General features: G+C 39.1%; 1 long non-coding RNA gene across 1 annotated transcript; it reads right to left on the bottom strand.

Annotated features, from left to right (window-relative positions):
* Positions 1-10376: 10376 nt before the first annotated feature.
* LOC311438182 lies at positions 10377-12551 on the bottom strand. The gene is made up of 3 exons (XR_014693969.1): positions 12471-12551; positions 11910-11960; positions 10377-11009 (listed from the first exon to the last, which is right to left on the bottom strand). It is a non-coding gene; the product is annotated as an uncharacterized lncRNA (long non-coding RNA).
* Between the last annotated feature and the right edge of the window lie 10546 nt (positions 12552-23097).

The raw sequence follows: 23097 nt of genomic DNA, 5'->3' as shown, positions 1-23097 counted from the left end.
TGTTTGCTGACAGGGTGTTCAGTTTGAAAGTTCCCTCATGGTAACCACTATGGCTGCTGAATTGGCCTGAAATGGAGGAGAAGGGGAGTCATTAGCAGTAACTGTGCATACCAATTAGGTAGTTCCTGGCATGGAGGCAATGTATCATCACCTTGACTTAGCGCACAGGAAATTTCAGCTTCTACAGTTTAAGGTCTCCATCATCTCACTTCATATCATCTAGTGCTGAAATCTTTATACCTAATTAATACCGGAGCTGCAGAGATTCTGAACAACCTGCTGCCCAACGAACACATTTTTATGTCACTTTTAAAGCTATTAATCTAGGAACACTGTGTAGCTGTACAGGGTATGGGCTTCTCTGCTGTGGAGCACAAATTGTGACTAGGACTTCAGAGCCATTGCCAATAATCGGCTGAGCGTGAATCCTAAACACAGTGATGCTGCCAAAGGGCTAATCTGATCCTCAAGTGCTTGAAGAAGGGGAATACCAAGATAAAATCAAGAATTTCCCTTAGCTTTGCATTAGGGTGATTAGTATTGGAATACAGAGTTTAATTTTAATATCCACAGTCCAGAAAGGCTATTAATAAAATGGAGATGCATAAAATGTCAAGAATAATGAAAAAAATGGAGGATATATATATATATATATATATTAATCATCACTTGTGCAGCTGAATCTGAGGATTCGGGCAAGAGGACATTGAGATTGTTGTCTGTAGTGACATAACTGAGGAAGAAATTCCGGTAACAATTGTCTCAAAGACAAAAGTGTCTGGCAACAAAAACCAAACATAGGTAGAAAAATACAAGAAATGAATCCTATTTTAGAGTTACTTTTTTCCTTATTAACAATCAGATATTGAACCTGATCAGCACCTTTGGGGGTTTCTTCCTCACTAGCAATTTTTAAGCTTATTTTCTGTGGACTGTGAAAGGACTGTGAAAAATATAATCAAGTTCCAATGGAAATAAATTCAAGCTATCCTCTTCACACAATAATAGATTTGTATTTAGTGGTCCTCTTCTCTCTTCAAAACAAAAATATTCCATTCAGAAATAAAGCGTAATCCTAATACATCCATTTCTTCCTGCCATATCCAGGTTTTCCCTTTCAACAGATTTACACTACTTTTTCTGTACGTATTTTTTAGCCTAAAACCTTTTGGGACACTGTTCTCACATCACCATTGAAGTCACCATTCCTTCCCAGTTATCCTGATGCTGGCGCAACATCTGTGAAGTGATTGATAATGAAACGTTATCAAATGTGAAACACTGAGTGAATTCCAATAGTTGGAAGATTTAAGAGTTATTTGCTCAATCTATTGGCAAATTTCTATTTGACAGAATTTTGTCAAGTCAAATGAATACAAAATTATTTCAGAGGCTCTTTTCAGGACAGAACTGCACATCACAAAACCATGTTTTGTTCAGTATGTCTCCGTAATCTCACAGAAGAGCTTCTATTCCTCCAGCTAGAAATATAAGCAGTAAGTACTTCCTGTAAGAATATACATAAGCATACGTTATTCATAGTAAAACTATTCCTAGAAAATAGCTAGTTCTGGTTGTTTGTTGTATAATATAACTTTTGCAAAGGTGGTAATAATTTTCCTGTACAGTGGGGTTCTAGATGAGATGAGATTCTACCTTCACCTTGCGTATAAACGTTTTTGGATCCTTCTTTTGTCCTGTCACATAATGCCTGCTGGTATCCATTTGCCTTAGTTTTACTGCAGCCACATAGTGAGCTGATGTTTTCAATGTAGAAAAATCTTTTTTCTCCTTCACCTCACTATTTTATAGTTCTCCAACACTGGTACCTTCAGCAAAACGGAGATGCTTTATCCAAATAATTGATTGCACACACTTTAACTTGCTACTATATTACGATATACCACAAATGGAAAATTACTTCAGAAAAACAGAGAGCCAAGTTTTCAAACATTGGCTTTCATTTTCTTGCACATGCAATTATTTGCTGGCACAATCTACCACATACAGATGGCTAAATATATGATTTTATCTCACTATAATTTACAGAAGCACATTAGATGCAAGGCTGAAACTGTAGTTCTAAAGGCTTAACCTGAGCCTCAAAAACTGGTGCATTTAGTTTAGCATATTATGACTTAGCAGTAAGAGACAACACACAGAAGTTTGTCATCCTCAAGCTCACAAAAGGATGCATTATTGTTGTAATGTCAATCTTCATTGCAGAGAATCCTTTGTCATCTCAAGATCCTTTCATTTTCCCCTTTTTGATGCTCTTGACTATTAAAAAGCCTTATCAGCTGAGAGTCCTTAGTTAAGCAGAGGGAAAGATCAGGATAAAGTTCTCTTTCTCTCTTTTTCCATTCTGCATCCAAAATTACCATAAATGCTACTGGCACAAGGGTGGACTCTCGTCTCTACTGTCTGTCTCTGTTGCTGGAGATGGAATTGAAGCTGCTCTGCCTTTAGTATGAGCTGCATGAGGTGGAGGATGTGTGACCGGGAGACGTTTAATTCACACAGTGCCACTGCTGAAGACTAAGACCAGTTCTCAGAGCAAAGGTTCCACAATGCAGCTGCTGCCCTTGGATACCTTTGTCCTGCGTCTCCACTTAATGCCTTAGCTGGCCCAAAGAGAACAGAGTTGTACAACATATCACTCTTCCCTCAACAGCTTGAACAGCAAGTTCAACAGGACAAGAGGACTGACGTCCTATGCTGCAGCACTAACCATTAATTTTAATAGAATAAAAATTCTAAGGACTAATTTTTGAGATCTGATATACAGCCCCCTTAAGTGAATGAAAATAAAGTCATCCAGTGTCTACAACAGCTCCTCAAGGGTTCAGTTGTTTGGTTGTTTTTTTTTGTTTGGTTGTTTTTGCTCGTTTGTCTTGCTGAACATCAAGGAGCAATGGAGCCACATTTTCTAAAAGCCCATAACCAACAATAATCTCAGTAAATCAATCAAAAACTTTCTTACAAGCCCATGTTCATTACTTTGTCAAAGTAAGCACCTTAGGCTTCTCCTATGTAAAATCTACAGAGCTGCTTTGCCATAACTAACTGTTTTATATTTATTTGCTACATTTTTTGTGGCCATCTTTAGACTAGTGAGGTAAAAAATAAGACAGGATCAAAATTATTTCAAATTAACAAAATATCAAATCCTTTTGTGAGGAATATTTTGTAGACATTTATTAAATTTAGTGGTGAAATCCAGTTAGTCTAATTTAAGCAGAAGAGATGAGTTTTAAAGCCTGTCTTTTCTTCCCTTAGAACGATTTTATTTAGTAGGTAACAGCATAGAAAGGAATCTGAGAAGAGAGGATGCCCATGCAGTTAAATGGAATAGCATTACACCCTTGTGTTCAGCCTAAATTAGCTAAGAGCAAATATAGCACAAAAAAAGATGTGTCTAGCTGAGTAGCCTGTCTTAGCTCTGATCAACGGTGGATGAAAAAAGGAGAATGTAAAATGAGGGAAAGAATATTTGTGAGGTACTTCAGTCTCGAGCCATTACATCTCCTTAAATTTTCTGAGCCAAAAATGGTTCTTTTTATTCTTTAGTTCTAGATGGATTTTTTGATTGATGGATCTGCTGAATCACTTGGAAACTTTGTAAACTTCACCATGAACAACACCCTGCAGCAGGGAGTAGGAGCTTGCCTACATGTTTAGGGAAAAAAAATAAATTAAAAAAAGTATATGATGCTCCTTAATTCTTGCACTGGAAGGAACAGATGGGGAAGGTGCATAAAGAAGAGTTTTAACATCCAATTGTCATTAGGTTCTCTCACTCTCTCCCCATTTAATTAAGGCAAATAAAAGAGTCAAACAATAACAACTTGTAACTGAAGAAGAACAAAATACCCCCAACCTTCCATAGCCATACGTGAGACTCTGTATTTTGATGCAGCTGTATTTGGGGGGAAAACAGTACTCTTAGGTTCCACAGTTAGATTCTTGGTGTTTCTGGACTGTAAAAATCAAGCTTAAATATTATGGGCACTTGCAAACAACTATCCTTGCCACATTTGCCCTAAGTGAGATTACCTATAGTACTTATCTGCTTTGTGAGGAAGCCTGCAATGTAAGTAATTGTAAAGTGAGTTGGAAATATGACCTCCATCAATCTACAGTACATGCAAATGCTTAATTTAATTTTCCATCAATTTCCAAATGAATGAGGCCCCTTTGTATTGAAAAATAAAAACAGCTTGGCCTTTGACTTTCTTTGAGATTACTCTTCCACATTAATGTCCTCAACAGTTGCGAGCTTTGGAAGAATTAGATGAAAAGCATTCAGGGAACACAGATGATATCCATTTGATCTTTACACATTTCCACCCACACTTACGGCTGACAACACAGAGAAGCATTTAAAATTACACATTCAAACATCAGCACAATATGCCTCAAGGAGAACAGAAGGCATTGGTGGTAAAACCTTATTGAGATGTATTGTCAAACAAAAAGAAGAACATACACAAAGATCAAAACCTCACTTCCAGGGTGTGCAGCCTTCATAATACATTGGTAGCTTTGTCTCTTCTGCAAAGAAGTTTTTCATGTTTAGCATTCCTGAAGAGACTCATTTAATTAAACTCATAGATTGAATGAGGCTGTTCAGTACAATCTGAATTTCATTTTGTTTTGCATCCATTGTCAATGAGCATAAATTGTAGAGCTATTAAAGATAGTCAAAGTTTCACAGTGCTTAAGCAAAGCAAAACAGAGTTTAACTACACACATATTGACACTGCAATCAGCCAGGGCATATGATTGGAGCATAGTCATATATGCTAGTCTTAATCAAGCTAATTTAATCAACAGAAGGGAAGACGCATTAGATCAGGCTTAATGGAAGCTTAGGGTAAGCAGTAAGGCAGAGGGGTATTTGGTAAGCCTGTAGAGCTCACGTCACTGCTGTCCATACCTCTCACAAGTACTGGTTGTCAGAGAGATGGCTGCAATCCCTCAGTCCTTAGGGAGGACTTGAGCCATACACAGACTATGTAGACAGTTGGAGGTCAGGAAGGAAGAGGGCTAAGTGCTATCAGCTGGCAAGATGTGCTTGCTGATCAGGTTGGGAAGACCATGTTCAATGCTCAGCTGCCAACATATGCCTTACATCAGAGCAAACGAGATGATGCAAGAGTCAGGTGTTTGGCTCAGCCTTAGAGCCCTCACTCTGGGAATTTCCACCTGGCCAGGTGTCAGATTTAGTCCCTTTGTGTCCATCAGGTTGTGCAAAGCGTGTCATTACATTCAATATTTACTCCATGCAGACAAAGTGCACCGCATTTACCCAAGAGATACAGGAGAAAAAAAGCCCACATGTTAAGAGACTGATAAATGGAACGGATGCATCTTCGGCAGTGGCAGCATCTGGAACATTACTATTTTAATATTTACTTTGTCTAAAGTGTTTTATTTAAAAAGTGTAATTCTTTCTCACTTCTAGAAAAAAGCAACATGATGTAGCAAATCATTTTTACAGATCCATCACTAAGCATGTAGTTCAGAATAGTAAATGACATTCAGAAATGAGCCTGGCCCCAGTGGTGGTCAACAGCAGATGGGAGGGTAACAGATTCTACCTAAAATGTCACAACATGAAATGGAAAAGTGAATACATGTGAAAAACTAGAAGGTGTCAGGAAGAGCATCCAGAGCCTTCCATTGTTGCCATGCTGAGAAGAAGAAATGCTGCAGGCTGCAAAGCTCTTGAACTTTCAGTTCCAAAGTTAAACTCAAAGTTTAGAGAATCAAATAGAAATCTTTCCTCTCGTGGAAAATGAACCAAATTCCAGCATAAGGAAACAAACAAAACAAGTCGGCTCTCCCAAATGAAAGCACTTGGCTTGGCCTTGGGAATTTGGCAGCCAAAGCCTCTGCCCAGTCAATTTATTCAGCTCTGACTTTAGAGTTGTCTGTAGACTCTTGTTGTCTTCCACTGCCCGTGTTTCCTTTGCTTAGAAGTAAGTAGTAACACCATTAAAATACTTACAGAAACCACTACCATCGGGACAATACCAATGAACGACATCTTTCTAACCTTTCCAGAACATACTAGGGGGCAGTGTGTCAAATTTTGACCATAGAATAAAAATGGAAGAAATTCCACAAAGCCTTTCCATCCAAATTATTTCTCTAAGTGCATCAGTAGAGCTAGGAACTGCCTCAGATTTCATTGAGGAAATACAGCCAATCATTTTCCAGTGTTTTTAAAGAAAAGAAAAAAAAAAAAGTTAAAAGTACTTTCATTTCTTCTTCTAGTGTAAGTCATTCAGTTTTAGTTGCCTGCCTAGCTCCGAGACATATAGCCTCATTCTGTACATCCTGAAGTTGTGTATAAGCCTGCATACAATTACCCATTTTTGTAGTCAGACTCACTTATTCCTCTACCGTTTCCCACTGTTCTCAATAAAATTTCTCTTTCTGCTGGATGGCACAAGCCTACCCATCATCAACACAGGATAGCACAGTTTTCACCAGACAATGACATAGTTGTATGGTGAGACCTCTTATTTGATTCTGAAACAGCACCAGGATGAAAACAAATGCCTTTCTATTCAATTTCATGAATTTAGGCCCTTCAGATATAAAAGCTTAAAAAACCTTTTTAGAAATCCCTCTGCTGTTCTAGTCTCTAACTGTTCTTCATTCACTTTTGTGAGAAAGATACCTCAGTAAGCCTCCCCTCCCTTGCTGGTCGCAAGCTGGCTGCATTGCAGTAGTCATGGCTAACCAGTTCTCACAGTGCCGATCTCCAGCTTCCAGCAAAAGGTTTTTAAATCTAGAAAGCACCATTACTGCTGACCAGACCTCCTCAGATGCCCACTAACTGCTTCCTTTTCCTTCTGCAAAGGAAGAGCACGTTTCAGAAAGAAAAAAGAAAAAAAAAAAAAAAAAAAGAAAAAAAAAAAAAGGTACCCTGCGACTGAGAACACCTGACAGAAAGGAGTTGAGCGTTAGCAACAGCTGTCACTTCCACCAGCACAAGTTTTGGGGCAACTCAAAATCAGGACAGAAAGAAGCTTGGGTCTGAAGACCTGGAACAGCAAATAATGTCAAAGGACCTCTGACCTGTGCAATCATTGCAGCAGAACACTAATAAGAGTTTATCACACTTTGAAGACTACTATGCAGGAATGAAAAAACAAAATATAGCAACAGCTACAAAAGCATTCAAGGGTTACAGAGACATCATTTCTCATACTAACAGTGTGTGTTAATAGCTGATATCAGGATGACGGGGAAGAAACCTGACAAGCTTTGCAACGTGAAGAGGACTGACCTCTAATTTTCACTAGAGAAGACTGCATCTTCTCATGTCAGACAATTTTGGATTTTTTTTTTCTATATAAAAATCCAGCAAGAGACGTCTGCAAGGGTTTTCTCCATCATTTTGCTAAAAACAGCAACCACATCTTTTTCACTGCAAAACTCTTCATTTAGAAAGACAAAGTGGAAAGTACAGAGCCCTGAGTCAAAAGAAATATGATGTAAATATTCTTCTTCCTAAGATTTAATAAGACTGAATTCATAACATCACTTTACAAAATGCAACTTATTTCTTAATGAGGCAAATGGAACACTCCTAGTTTAGAAGCACATGGATGTACATAGTTACTCACAGTCTCACTTGTTTTTATTTAGTGTCTTTTTTCTGTACCTTTGCTTTGGCTAGGAAAACTCCAAAACGTTTTATACTGGTTTTTTTCCCCTCTTTTTTTTTAGTCCCACTAAAGCAAAAGATGACAGGTAATAATATAATGTGTGGTAGAAGGAGAAATGCTGACAGACATTGTGTTACTTTGGTTCAATTAGGCTCTAATTACTTCTTCTCTTCAATTAGAAAATCACATGAACCAATTATGCCAGATAATGTGTGCTTATCCTATTCAAACTGCACAATGGGTAAGGTCTATTCACATTGATTATCTTCAATTTATGCTTTTAGCCTTTTTTTCCCCTTCTGTCTGCATGGCCCATTACAGTTTTAAAGTGGAAGCTCTTAAGCAGTTCACAGTATTATGATATCATTCATAACAATTGTTATGTTTTGATGGAAGAATAATTTTGATGCCTTGAATGCAGAGGAGAAAAATCTCTTTGGATTGAATGTATTCCAATTTTGCTATTTTGGTTAACAATATTCCCATGGTTTTTAAAATAAATATGATACAAGGTGGTCTGCCATTAATGGACAGAGCTGACTAAACAGTTGGTTCTATGGGAACAAAGATAGATTGCAAAACCAAACACATGCTATTGAATACAAGAACTGCTCACTCATTGTCAGCACAGAGGTATCAGTCCTAAAAGCCCCATCAGGCTTCACTCACGAATGATTTGAAGAGCAGAGGGCAATCAGCAAAAGCAAAGTGACAAGTGGAAAAAACATATGAATGTTTTCCTGCAAATGGGGAAAAAGCACAATGTGAACCCAGTCCAATAGATCTGGATGAGCAAAAAGTACTATGAACCAAGCCTGAATACTAGAGGCAACTTGGAGAACTTCAGGATTTAAAGGATTTTACTGATAGAATGTTTTATATATGCTTGTGCTCAGTGGAGGAGTTAACTCCTTAATGCTTTAAGGATTAAAATACAAAACACACCCTTTGCTGTGCAGCAGTCTCTAGAGATGGCCATACACAGATAAACATCAGCTAACTCCAAATGGCACTAATTTTGGTCAATGGGAATCTTCCTCGCCTGGAAAACAAACCACTCACACTCACTTGCTCAAGTAGAATTTATAATCAGAGGAGTCCATTTCCTGGGGAACTGAATAAATAAAACACACAAACAAAAATCCAACAAGAGGCTCTCAAAACCAGTATTCTTTTTCCTTTCACTAGAAAACCAAACCAAAACAAATAACAACAAAACCACCCCACCCTGAGTGCTCAGTCATGCTAGAAATGACTTCAGTGACCACCAGAACATGGTGATCTCTCCACAATACACAAGCTCCAGGGCAAGCCAATTCTTCTCCTGAGTCAAGGAAATCACCTCAGAGCCTCCCATTTTAAATGTGAAATGGATTATTTGCCATGTTCCTCATCTACTGCATGTTATGTTATACTGCAATGCCCAGACACTCAGCACAGGTACTGCAATTCCTTTTAGTCACCTCCGGTCCATACCATTCTGAACAGCCTCAGCAGACCACTTCCTAATGTTTGGAGGACACATTAGCCTTAACTCTTTTTAGTCCACGACATCCTATTTCAAAATTCACAAGAACTTTTTGTTTTTTATTTTCTCAATTTGGACTTGATTTTTAAAGGACAACACATTTTCACTTTTTTTTTTTTTTTTTTTCTTCTAGCAACCTTTCATTGCCCTAATGTGTAGTTACCCTAAACACTTTCCATCCTTTCTTGAACCTTTACACTCAGTCATTATGTATTGTCCTTGTGCTTCCAATACACTGTTATTGCGTGGCATCTAGGCTGCATGCAAGGATTTAATTCTCTTGGCTGTCCCTGCTTTAGTTTCTCTTTAATGAGCTTCCTCATTTTCACATAAATCCCTTTTTTCAAAGGGAAACACAAGCATAGTGGATTTTTTGGAATACTGCACCTATGTATGTCATGGTGACTTTATCTAGTAGTTCTCCATACAAGATTTTGTACCCGTTCATAAAGACTGCTCAAGTCCCAGTCAAGGGTGCAATCCTTAGCTGGCTGCTCCATGAAAGTCATTGACAGAGTCTGAAACTTTGATTTCTATGGTATTTCTCTGCATGATATTCATGCAGTGCTTATGGAGAGATCTGAAATTCTCATTGCCAGTATATTTCCTGCCCTCAACAGTTCTCTGATCTACAGTAGAAAACAGTATTTGTTTTTATGTTACCATCTCTGAAAAAAAAAAAAAAAAAAAAAAAAAAAAAACAGTGAAATTTGAATATGAAGGAGTCTATATCTTCAGAAAATGTTATTTTAACTGGTGAGGTGAAAGAACAGAAGCTAGCTGTTTATGTTTAAATTTAACATTGAGGTGTTTAACACAAGGGTCATCATTCCCTCCCAACAAGCACTGGAGAGGAGTCAGTAGGTCAAGGTTTCTGAGATAAGTGGGACAAATCTAGTGGTATTTTTGCATACCCATGATGAGAGCCAGGAAAGTAGCTTAGTCTAGGCGCTTAGATTCTTGATCTGTGTAATAAGTGAGATCACAGAATCACACAGAATTTCTAGGTTGGAAGAGACCTCAAGATCATCAAGTCCAACCTCTGACCTAACACTAACTGTCCCCACTAAACCATATCCCTAAGATGAATCCCATTCTAAAAGTTTTCAGTTCTGTTAACATTAAAGTGGGAATTAAAGAACCAAAGACTTTGTTAAACCAAGTTGAGACAGTGCAGCTGTTAAGATATTTAGACAGGCTTTCAGTCAAGTACATGTGCAATTATACCTCTGATATGTGAGTATGACAAATATGAAAACACATAAGTACAAATTTGAATTCATTTTTACGTGTGGCATTTGCATATTCCCTAAAAAGAGGGCTGCTCAAGAACAGTAAAATCACGTAGTGCATCATGAAATAAAATCAAGGCAGAAGCTAAAGCTGTCTGTCAAAATGTGATTACAAAGAACTCTTTATATTACACGATACAACAAATGCCATAATGGAAGTTCAAACATCACAGGGAAAATAGCTACCAACAGCAAGCACAATCATTTTTCAGTTAATTGTAATAATGGGATCTAAACAACTACAGTATTTGAGAAACCACCACCTCTTCTAAGTTCGTACAGCATTTTCTACACAGTTTTAGGTAAGACAAGCCTGTAATAGTAAAAACAAAACAAAACAAAACAAAACAAAAACAAAACTGTGGCTTGGTTAACAAGACTCTCCGTGATCAAAGTGTTCTGTAGAACTCAGTGTTGGAACTTCCTCCCCTCCCTCCATCCCACGTTTTTGAAGGCCAGATCTAGGTCCCACTGAAGTCAAGGTCTCTTGTTCACCTGCCTTCTCTGAGAACAGATGGGAAAGGAGCCAGGTGAGTGGGAATTTTCTCACAAAATCTTCGCAGTGGCAGAAATTAAAAAATAATAATAATAATAATAAATTATCATATGACAAAAAACTTCCAGTCCATCTGCCAGATCAAAGACCAGAACAAGTTTAAACAAGGACTGAAGCTTTTGGAAGCTGATGTAAGCAGAACACATTTCTCATCAGAATCTTCCTACTACCACTCAAAATTCGGTAAACTTCACAGTCTTTCTGAAGTTCAAAAACACTTTTTGAGTCAAAAAGTGACATAGAAACAGAAATTAAATTTTTAAGATGCTTTTTGCACTCAAAGAATCAAACAGATTTATTTTTGAAGACTGGACTTCCATTTCTCAATGGCTCACACCTCTTGTTTTGAAGAACATTGAACATGGCAGCTCTTGCCAATTTGATCTGTGTGACTACAAAATTTTTAGAACTGTTTTCACAGACTTGGTCTGAATTGATACAATTGCCTCATCTCATTTTAATAAAAATGATCAATTTTGTAAATTGTATTCCACGAGTCAGCTAGACAAGCTTGTTTTTGTCTGAACTTGGACTCATTGGTTGGAGGGAAGGTAAGGAAGGTCATTGTTTGTTTTAAATACGAAGGATGCTAAAACATGCAGAACCAGTAGACTTTTTTCCCTCATCTAATAAAAATAAACCACCAAGAAGTAACAGTTTACAGTTTCTGTCACTATACTGGCTTCTATACAGAATAAGAAATAACAGTACCAACAGTTCTGTAAGTAGATTACTGCTTATTAAAAATAAATAAATAAATAAATAAATCCTTCTCTCTAATCCGAAGCGCTGCATTAGTGGAGGGGTCATACAAGAAGGGTTTCTGTTGAGTTTACACATTCTCTTACCTTAATATAATCAAAATGGCTCTTTGCATCTCTTCAGCAATATTATGTGCTCTCCAGCCCATAAGAAAGAAAAAATAAAATTAGACCGTCCCTACACCTGCAATTATTTGGGCACAGGTATGCTACAGGAATAAAACAAGGCTAGAGACATGAGGCTGCAATTCAGCAAAGCAGTAGTTTCCATGTATACAAAAAAAAAAAAAAGGGGGGGGGGGGGGAGGGGAGAAAACCCAGGTTTTAAAATGTATGTGTGCAAATTCATTGTCTCTTGGGTATTCATAACAGTTTAGAAGTGAAACTCAGTTTACGAGCATGAAGTATTCTCATGGTTGGTTTAAACTATCATAAATTGCATTGCATTTACCCCCTATAAATATGACTTAAAAAACAATTACAACCTATAAGTAAATGCTTTTACTTGAAGTGTTACTTTTTATGGAAGACACTATATCTTTATCATCTGAATGCCTCAAAGTTTCTGAAATAGATTACAAGAAAGACAGAACTGAAATATTTTGCCCATGAAAAGAATTCAAGTAAGACTCTTCCCATATATATTACCTGTTCTTGATAATGGTACAAGAAGAACTTTTGCATACAAATGCAAACACACAGAGAAGTCAACAGGGATCAAACAGCATAGCAGGGAAGTAGACACTCAGAGAAAGCACAAGAGATAAGACTGTTTCCTACTTTTAAATATGAAAAATAAAGACTTCGGGTTTAAAATTACAACTTAACTGAAAACTTCGTTATGCTAGAAAAATCAGCTTTGAAATGGATTATGTGAAATTAGTTTTAGCGCTAAAATGAAAAGCAGGTTAAGGCAACTCAGCGGGAGAAAAATATGATTCTTCTAGGTAGACAAACTCTGCAGTGATCATTTAATCTAATGAAGTAGCAAATTTGGTTTGGAGGATTTATGTTTAATAATTATAATTATGGAGCTGTATCTGTGATGAATACTCTGTGTTGTGAATACAATAGTATTGCATTTTTAAACTACAGTGTAATTCGTGGGCATACTTTGATGATTTTTCTGGCAACTTGTCCATTTTATAAATCAGCAGGAGGTTTGACAAGATGAGGAAAAAAAAAAAAAAAAGTTTCCTTCTCCCTAGATTTATATATCCTCAGTTATATTCATTGTTAGTGCTGTTCTGAACAACTTACTCATTGATTTGTGGCTTGTGCTCTTTAGAACCTTTTAAGTATTTTCATGTGCCCTGCATATATCTCTTGCTTTTAAAAGAAAAAGTTTAAGAACAGCTTCAAAAATGAGGTACAGCCCTAAATAAGTAATAAGAATTGCCTCTATTTTCATATTTTTTTAAGTTTAAAACACTTGTATGTTCCTTATGTCTCACCTCAGACAGGTAAATGAAATACCAATGTCTTACATCATGGGTCAAAAAAAAAAATATATATAAAATAAAAAGTGAGAAAGTGACTCACTCCTTTGACAGGCCAAAAATTTTCTATCACCTCTCATAATTTTTCATAATTTCCCCTCAGTCTCTCTCACTGAGGGCATTCCACCATCCACTGTATCTGCTCTCCCAAGGACAAATGCTGAAAAAGGATGCATGTACATCACTTTGTCAAACAGGCTTTGAGTACTAAGGCCAATTAACAATATGTTTACATGCTCTAAGACCATTTGATCTCTGTCTGTCCATTTCTGTAAATGTTAAGGGCTTCCCTCTTCTAGCCCCCTTCTCGAAGAAGGCTGTATTGGAAATAAACCAGTATAAACCTCCCTGTCTCCAAGGACAGGGTCCGATTTTTATATTCCCCAATTGCAAGGCAAAGGGAACAGAATCTAAAGGCCCTACTGGTGGTACCTTCCTTCCTTTCTGTGCTCCTCCCAGGAACAGATGGGCTGCTCAGCTGGATTACTGTCCTTTGTGTCTCAATTATTCTCCTCTCTTACCTCTGAAAAGCAGCTGAAAGTTAAATATAGGGAAGAGGAAATACACTGTTGGTAAAAGTTGAAAGGAAATGACACTCTCTTTCTTTCTTTCATAATTATACCCATTCTAATGGATTAAAGCAGGTGCTATTGCAATATACCACTTATTTGCCTCTCAGGGCTCCCATCTAAAGTATTATTATTGGTGCCTTTCAAAAAAAAAAAAAAAAAAAAATACACACTTTTAATTCCTTAAATAACTTTTCAATTTCTGGGCATTCAGCCCAACGAGTCCTCACTGCTATTGTAATGCAAGTAATAAATAATTATCTTCCCTCTCCACTGACTAAGAAAATGATTGCTCCCATTTCACATTAAAAAAAAAAAAAAAAAAAAAAAAGTGACTTTCCAGATTTCTGAGAAAGTCTCCTCGAGCCTGTCAAGTGCCAAAACCACAAGATCTCTTCTTTTTAAGGTATTGGTTGACTCTCCCATTTCCTTCAGTAATTGGGCACGCCAGAGAAGGGAAGACAGTCAGCACTAGAAAAAACGGGAAGATTTTCTGGAAGAGACTGTTCCTAGGTGCTATCTGGCTGGGTTAGCATGCATATGGAGGGCTTTTGTAAGTTTGCACATCCAATACCTGGAGCAGAGTGAGGATACTTCGTAACAGGATAGAAAACTCTACTGTAGTACTCCATGCCAGGAAATCTAAAAGGCATGAGAGTAGGAGCATTGAGGGACATTCCATAACACAAAGTAATGCTACATGTCTAAGGTTCTTCATTATAGTAGTAGAGACAGGCACGGAGCAACCCAGACTTTCTTCCCTGTAAAACACCAGTCTAAAGTCAACCACTAATTCCAATGATTCTGGGTATCTTAGCAGCTGCAAACTAGCACAAGAGAGCTGGAGCCAGAAGATAATGCTAAGAAGCAGTTGTTAGTCTGTAGGCAAGGTTGAAATACCCTTAAAATAACACCTTTCAAAGGCACTTAGTTTATAGAAACTCAAAGTACATTAAAAAAAAAAAAAAACGCATCAGACTTAGCACATAAAAAAAGGGCAAGTTACTAAGTGCACTTTGGGTCCACCTCCTCAACGGAAAACAAGAGACTAATGATAACACCAACGTGACATATCCCACAGTGACAGAAAAGAACATGCTGGGAACAGCTTGTCTCAGCACTTCACGTACAGTAGACAAGGTAACACTGCACACCATGTCCGTGGCTTTGGCCACATCTCCAGGAGCCAGCACACTCCAGAGGATCTGTACTTTTCTCCATTTGGCATTCCACCTCCCTTACTTCTTGCGGCCTGGCAGCTGCAATGCAAGCAGCAACACACCACTGTGCTAAAGCACTGCCCCAAGGCAGGACAGGAGAAAACCATAGCACATTCCCAGCCTGCTCCCATGCAGTCATGGCCACTGCATCAACAGCATCCCTGTGCAGTCATGCTCTCAGTGGCACCACCAAATCCAGCGACTGACCAAGCACACTCCACCACAACCCCGAGCTGCTCAGCCACCTCCCTCACAAAACAGATCTGAGAATACAAAATTGTAGACACGTTATTTTGAGAAACAGCTTAATGGGAGTTACCAAGGGATGTGAATCAGACTTCATAACAAAGAGACATGTACCAATTTAAGTTCGAGTCCAATTCCCAGAATGACATTATCTGTGTAGTGTTAATTCTTTATTATTCAAAAGATTGCTAACTGTTCGTATCTGCACAAATGTGTTCATGCTTCATTCATTTCAAGTCAATAATAATGGATTCTTACTATTGATTATACATGAGCCTTTTTGTCCCATCATAATGAAATTTTAATGTTGATGGTCCCAAAACTATTATTTCAACCTAATAACAGTGAGACTTGACAATTACCTCGCTCTGCGAATTGCAGATAGAACTAATAAGGTCATCCTTAATAACTTTTTGTTTACCTGACATTTGGTAATTCTATAGTTATTATGTATTATTTTAAAGCCAGAGGAGTGTTTTGCAAAGAAATGTTGTCTCCCCATGGAATAAAATATGATTCTGCCAGGTGGAAGCCTTTCTTGTGCCTGCTCCTTGACCCACGGTGCGGCGCTTGTTGCCATTACCTGAGCCCCACAGCCCGGGGGAGAGATGCACGGCTCCACAGCTGCAGTTCAAAAAGATAATTACAAAAAGAAAGGGACAAGAATCTTTAAATCCTCAAAACAAAACAAATCCATAAAAGAAAACTTAATTTAAGAATCAGTAAGGATAGGCTAGCAAGTGATGTGGTATTAGCTCGGTTCAGTGAACTGGCATATGTTTTCACCCTGCCATACTTTCAGCATCGCTGTGGGACTGCCCTCAGGATGTTTCCCCACTTTCTGGCCCTCAGCAACCCTGCCAGTCCTAGGACAAGAAGCACCCCACAGCATCTCAACCTCTGCCATCCCATGGCCAAGGAGCAGTCCTTTTGGTTCCCACTAAGGGTGTGCACAATCTGCACACCCTTACCAGGTGCTGCTCACTGCCCCGGCCATCGCCTCCCCCCATTTCCACCATGTCATTAGCAAGCAGCCACTGCTCCTCCAGCCCACAGCAGGAAACTGCCCTTCTCACAGCACCAGGGGTGAACCCAGTGACTGAACCTCACCAAAGCAGAGAGCATGCTTTCCCCTTTTTTTTTTTTTTTTTTTTGAGACCCCCAGAAGCAGCCTCAGTCACAGGTGCTAAATAGCTGGGGCAGGACGAGCTCCCCTCAGGTGGCTGAGGGAACACCCACCCAGCCCCCAAATGGGACTTCCTCCCCCAAAAGGCAGATGGGGGGAAAATGGGGCACATGTGGTAAGAGAAGAAGGTTTGAACTGAGAGAAACCAGCAGTGAGGAGACCACCACAAGGCTGCAGCAGCAACTTTGAGTTGACAAAATGGCTGCTGGCCTCTTCTGGAGGAAAGAGGGGGGAAGAGGAGCTGCAGCTGCATTGGGCCACCTGGTCCAGCCAGGCACGTAAGTACCACAAAAACGTGCAAATGGGATTCAGACTAGTGTTATTAGAGTTAACACATATATAACCATTGTCAGCTATGTGTATAAGCACTGTCATGTATCTGAGTTTAAGTGCCCTCCCAGGACAGGGTTCCCAAACGCTGCAATACCGCACACGTGCGATGCTGTGGTTTTGCTGCAGAAGAAACACTCGTGGGTATGGACCTGTCTCTGCAGCCAGGAAAGACAAAGCACCTAAGGGTCTTTCAATCTAGCAAAGAAAATTTACATGGAAAACAATGCTTGTTCTGGCCCCTGTGCTAGCGGCAGGTTGGCTAAATCTAGGAATGTCGCTATTAAATAAATAAATAAACATGATTTTGGCACGAAGATGGATCCTGGTAAGAAAGCTGACAAACCTTGCAAAGTACTTACGGGGGAATCCCAGATCCCACACATTTCCAAGTAAACGGTCATACTTCTTGCAGATAGCAATTCTGTTTTCACCAGGGTGCAGGCACAACGCCTGGCTTTACCTTAGTGTTTGGGAGCAGTGGGGCAGCAGGAATCAATAGTGAAGCCTTTCAATAAATACTAATTCTGGAGCAGGAGACAGATGGAAAAAAATAAGCCATATTAATCATCAAAAAGATAACCCAGGGTTAATATTACTCTATTTGTCTCTCATACACAATTTTTTGGTTATCAAGCTTTTCTAGTATTCCAAGATCCCAAATATGACAGGGATACAAATGCTAGGAATAACTGCTTGCACAACTGATAGAATCTGCTTTGATTACACTGTTCCTCAGACATACTAAAATAATTAGTCTGTTACATTCAGCCCAATATAGGCAATCTTACATGGATAAAGAATGTATCTCAGTAGAGGAAAAACGGGCACCAGGAATCTGTACATTGGCTTACTGAGGAGCAACACCCATGTCCACTGCTTCAGGATATGGCACTGGTTATGCAAATGGCAAAGCAAGATTTACACTTTCTTAAATTGATTATTTATTAATATATACTCTGAAACGCATATCAAAGAACTTCTCAGCTTCTCAACTGTAAGTCTGCTGGAGCTACTTAGAACAGGGAAAGAATATCAACCCATTATCACCATCTCTAATAGAAATCTACTTTATTTACTAATTAAAATATTCCTTTCCTTCAAAAATTGATTGATTTCCCAATAAGTGGAAAATAAAAATGTGCTTAGCTTTCCACAACAGAAATTTGAAGGTTTTTACGGAGGAATAATCCTGATTTAGGATTAGCTTTGATTGTTTGACAAGCCCCAGTCCTGATACAGTAGTCGTAAAGTTGTGGCTGTTCAGGTACTAGCATTTCCCTTAATGAAAAGGCAACACATAAAATTTGCACTCTTTCAGGCACAACAAAGGAAGATAAAATTACACATCTACCTCCCCAAAACAGAAATCCACACACATCTAACAAATAAAAGAAATTTGACTTGAATTTCAATTTGTTACTTTATTTTCTTTAACTCAGAGGAAGCTGTCTGAAGCTCTTTAATTTTCAGGCTTGCTAAAGCCTCATTTTTTTTTTTGTTTACAAACTTGTTCATAGCTCTAGCATTCCTAAGACTGCTGGCAGGAATTTAAAAGCACTGTGATAGGATGCCATGCTACTCAAAATTTCACAAAGTTTGTCTGGGAGAACTTTTAAAATTTTCAAAAAAAAAAAAAAAATTGTCCTAAAAATGAGGTGGATGCTGGTTTTTCAAGAGATGTAGCTGTTACATTTCTCAGTCTCCGATGTTGCTGCTGCAGATCAGTCCTAGAAAGGTGAAAGTGCTGTGAAAGGTACACACAGCTTCCTACCTATGGAAAGTAATGCTATATTTCTGATTTTCCCCACCCTCCCAACTCATATCCTCCTGTGCTTGTGCACAGCACATGCATTGCCATTGCTGCTTGTGCTGTAGTCAGGGAAAGGAGGGAGAGGAAGCAGAAAGGTCTTCAAAAAAAATGAACTCCAACCTCCCTAGTTTGCAAAGATAAGGATGCATGCTTTTTTATTTAACAAAACAACAACAACAACAAATGCATACAACATTCCATAGCAGAAATGTTCAATTTGTCATAAAGCAGCATGTTATACTTCCCATACATACTACACCAATTTTCAGGAAGCAAGTTTCTTTACTTGTATTACATGGAGAATCTTGGATTAAAAAGCTAGAAGCAAAGGGTCTTGTAGTAAAACTCCCAACTGGAGACCTGCAAGTGATTTTGCACTGAACCTGGAGTAGTGTATGGTATACATGATGTGAGACTGACAGGCCTGTAATTGCTAGGATCTTCTTTCTTGCACTTCTTGAAACTTGGCACAACATTTGCCAGCTTACAGTCTACTGGGATCTCTCCAAATTCCCAAGACCACTGAAAAATAATTGAGAGAGGTCCCGCAATGACATCAGCCAGCTCTTTAAGCACCATGGGATGGATCCCATCCGGACCCATGGACTTGTATGGATCCAGGTGGAGCAGCAAATCCTGCACACGTTCAGGGTTGGCTAGGAGTTTATCACTCCCATTGTCATGGTCCTCCAGCACCATGGGTCCCAAAGCCCATAATCAGCATTGAAGACAGAGACAAAGAAGGCATTAAACATCCCTGCTTTTCCTATGTCCTTGTCTATGAGGTGACATTCCCCATCAAGTAGTGGACCTATGTTTTCTTTGGTCCTCCTTTTTCTGTTCACAGATCTAAAAAAAACCTTTTTATTGTCTCCGACAGACTTGACCAGCTTCAACTCTAATTTGGCTTTAGTCACACAAATTCTCTCCCTACAAATGTGAACAGTGTCCCTGTATTCCTTCCATGTAACCTGACCCTCCTTCCAGCAGCTGTAGCTGTTTTCTTTTTTCACGTAAGCTCCAGGGTCAGCCACGCTGGCCTTCTGCCCCGCCTGCTTGATTTCCAATATTTTGGAATTGCCTGATCCTGTGCTTTTAGAAGGCAGTGCTTAAAGACTGTTGGCCAGTCTTTATAATTGCCACGTCCCCCACAAATCCTCTCTGTTCTCCAGCATCAGATCAAGGAGGGCACCTTTCCTAGTTGTCTCCCTTAGCACCTGCACCAAGAAGCTATCATCTAGGTGCTTTAGGAACCTCCTGGACTTGCTCGAGTTGGCCTTGTGGTGATCCCAGTTGACATCTGGCAAGTTGAAATCCCCTGTAAGGACAAGGGGAGTTGACATTGCCTTTGTTTGTCCATTAATCCTTACCCAGAGGCTCTCAACTTTGCCATCACCTACTAGAAGTTCCACACAGTCCAGCCCATGCTTCACATACATCGCCACCTCGCCTACCCTGCCTGTCCCTCCTGAAGAGCCTGTAACCATCTATTGCAGCACACCAGCCAAGGACTCATCCCACCAGGTTTCGCTTATGCCAATGATGTCGTAGCTGTGGGACTGGGCCGAGACTTCTAGCCCATCCATTTTATTCCTCATACTGTGTGCGTTTGTGTAGAAGCACTTCAAATGCAGCTCCCTGCACGCAGCACTTGGTGGAGGAGACCAAAGGACCTCACTAGCACACCATCCCTTAGCTCATCACCAGCATGCCTGCTTTTATCCCTTTCCCCCTTTGACTCTAGTTTAAAGCCCTATCTATCAGCCCCACTAACTCCTGAGCAAAAATTCTTTTCCCCCTCTAATTTCCTTAAGGGGTCATGAGAGAAGTGTATAAAATTAGGAACTCTTATTTATCATAGTGATCTTTGAATTAACTTACTCTGGAAAATGGGAAATTTGGACCAGATGATTTTCTAAGGTCCCTTCCAACCTAAATCGTTGATTGATTCTCAGTTTTGATGAAACCAAGAGGCAATAAACTTTTAAAGGATATTTTGGCCTGTGGAATCCATTGGCATAGCATACTGCTGAGTCCATGATATTAAATAAGTAGATGAGGCATCAGTGTAGATTAAATAAAAATCCATGGTTGGGTTGGATGGGTTACCTTTTCTCAAGGACTGCATATTGTGAGGCCAGCACAGCTTGCAAAGCATTGTCAGAAAGTTTCTCTAATACATAAAGAGGAGTTTCCTTTCCTTTCCTTGAAGGAGCTGGTGTGGGCCGTGGACAGAGCCAGCTCATCCCTTTTGTTAAAACATGCTGTATGCAGGGTGAGGTTCAGGTCTCAATTACAATAGTTCTAGTAATTGTGCCATCAGAAACTTCTTCGTAAGACAGTGTTTGAGTTAAATTGCCCCTGCATTTAAAATTTGTGTTTTGCACGGATGCCAAATTTACATTCCATTGCACAGATAGAAAGAGGGTCTGATTCATTAGTATTTATCAAGGTAGCTGTGCTAGGGTAGTATTAACTAGGGAAAAGTAGAAGTCCCTGCTTTGCAGAGGGTATAGCCAACCCTGTTACATTGGTCTGTGATCCCTAGGGTAATGTTACCCCAAATAAAGCCAACAGCTTCCTTCCTTTTTTTTTTTTTTTTTAATCCAAACTAGGCTGACAGATTTTTGAAGTGTTAAAAATATTTCATTGCTTTCTCAGTAAAAGCAGATTAAAGGAAGCTGGTTGGCTGTTTTCTACAATAAAATCCACCAACCTGTCCTTGTCTAGAATTTATTTCAATAACATATTAACTTCAAGAGTGGGTAATAAGATTATTTTTGAAAAGTAAGAGGAAAAGAATCTAAGCCTGAAAACCACTTTTGTTAGTGCTGCAATATGCATCTGTGGTAAGGTTAATAATAGAGTTATCTCTGTCGACAAAGGAAGGAGCCTGACAATGGAGAAGAAATCCAAATGGGTTTGAGTTCCTTGCATAATTGTTATTTTAATTGCCATGTTCAGAAAAGTCTTCAGAGGTTCACCAAACACTGCTCATCTCCAGATGAGATTTACCAGTGCACCACTCACAAGCTTTCTTTTGAAAAGTCACTTTCTTGTTTTATCATGTTTACAAAAACTGAAGTGAGAGTTAGTTATGAATCTTCTGTTATTTGAGTCGATGGCAGATGCTAGGAAGGCTTTGCTGTGTGGTAGAGCTAAACTCTCTGGGACTGATTACAAAGAAATTCCATTAGCAATATTTAAATGCCATCTTTGAAAGGCACTCAATAATATGTGTGTTGGTGCTGATCAAGAATAGTACCTTTTAAAAATGAAAAAGTAATGTGACTGTTAGTTTAACATAAAAATGTCAAACTGTGGGCAGTCTCTTGTCAATTAAAGAATCTGGGCTATTCCTAATGGGAATAAGGATGAAGGGGGTGTGTGTGGAAAGTGGGTACTAAAAATTGCAGATGTGCAGAACTACTCAGAGATAATTTGTGCTGGCATATAACACTGTCAGCCAGTTTGGAAGTAATACAGGCAGCTTGATACCTGTTCTGCCTGAGCCACCTTAGTGATTTTTTTTTTTTTAATGTATCTTCCTTAATAGCTAGCAAGGCTTTACAGTAAGCAGGGCTACGTTAATGGTGTGCTGAGTGGAGGTGGATTTGTGCAGATTTAAAGAATGTACTTTAGCAAGTTCATAAAATGTATTAAAATAGAGAAGCTGCGACTGCTGAATTGAGGGATATACCTGTGAGAGGGGAAGGAGGGTCCTTAAGCTCTGGAAGCTAGTGGAGCTGGTGCTTAGATAGGAGTAGAGGGATGAAGACGTGCATCTCCGTTACCTGTCAGTTCACGTCAGGGTTACGGCTCAGTATAAATAAAACACCGCAGTCAAGCACCATCTCTAGCTTCACCTGAAAGGAGCTTCCAAGGAAACAATAGTCTGGTAGAAGTTCACTTGGAGGGAACATCCTATAAGTTCTCTCTTTACCAGTTGGTACCTGGGTCCGTTGCCTGCTTTTGGGAGGTCTGTGCTTTTTTTTTTTTTTTTTTTTTTTTTTAAATTACCATTACTTTCATTGTGTCATTCTCTTAAAGCATCCTATTTTTTAAATTATTTTGTTCAGCCAGATTTAAAGCAGGATGTATACCTAGTGTTCTCTTTCCCCAGCCATGTTTCAACTCTCTTCTCACTGTCCTAGCTAGTCACTTCGTGTTTGATCCACAAATGCTTCACCTAAAATGAGGCCTGTGCAGCAGCTGGTGCTGATATGTAGATGTACATAAGCAGCTGTCTTCCTCATGATTTAAATGTAAATTAGAAAGGAAGCACTAGCACCTCCATTCTGCAAGATGAGAGTTGAGTGTTACTGGGATTTGACCAAGGTCATGAGTGTCTGTGGCAGATCTAGAAACTGAACGTTCAAGTCCCAGTATGTCGTGTTAGGTCGGAGGCATCT

The sequence above is a fragment of the Aythya ferina genome (assembly GCF_964211825.1).
Source record: "Aythya ferina genome assembly, chromosome: 5".
Taxonomy (NCBI): Eukaryota; Metazoa; Chordata; class Aves; order Anseriformes; family Anatidae; genus Aythya; species Aythya ferina.
The sequence above is the reverse complement of the archived record's forward strand: the minus strand, read 5'-3'. Positions and strand labels throughout refer to the sequence as shown.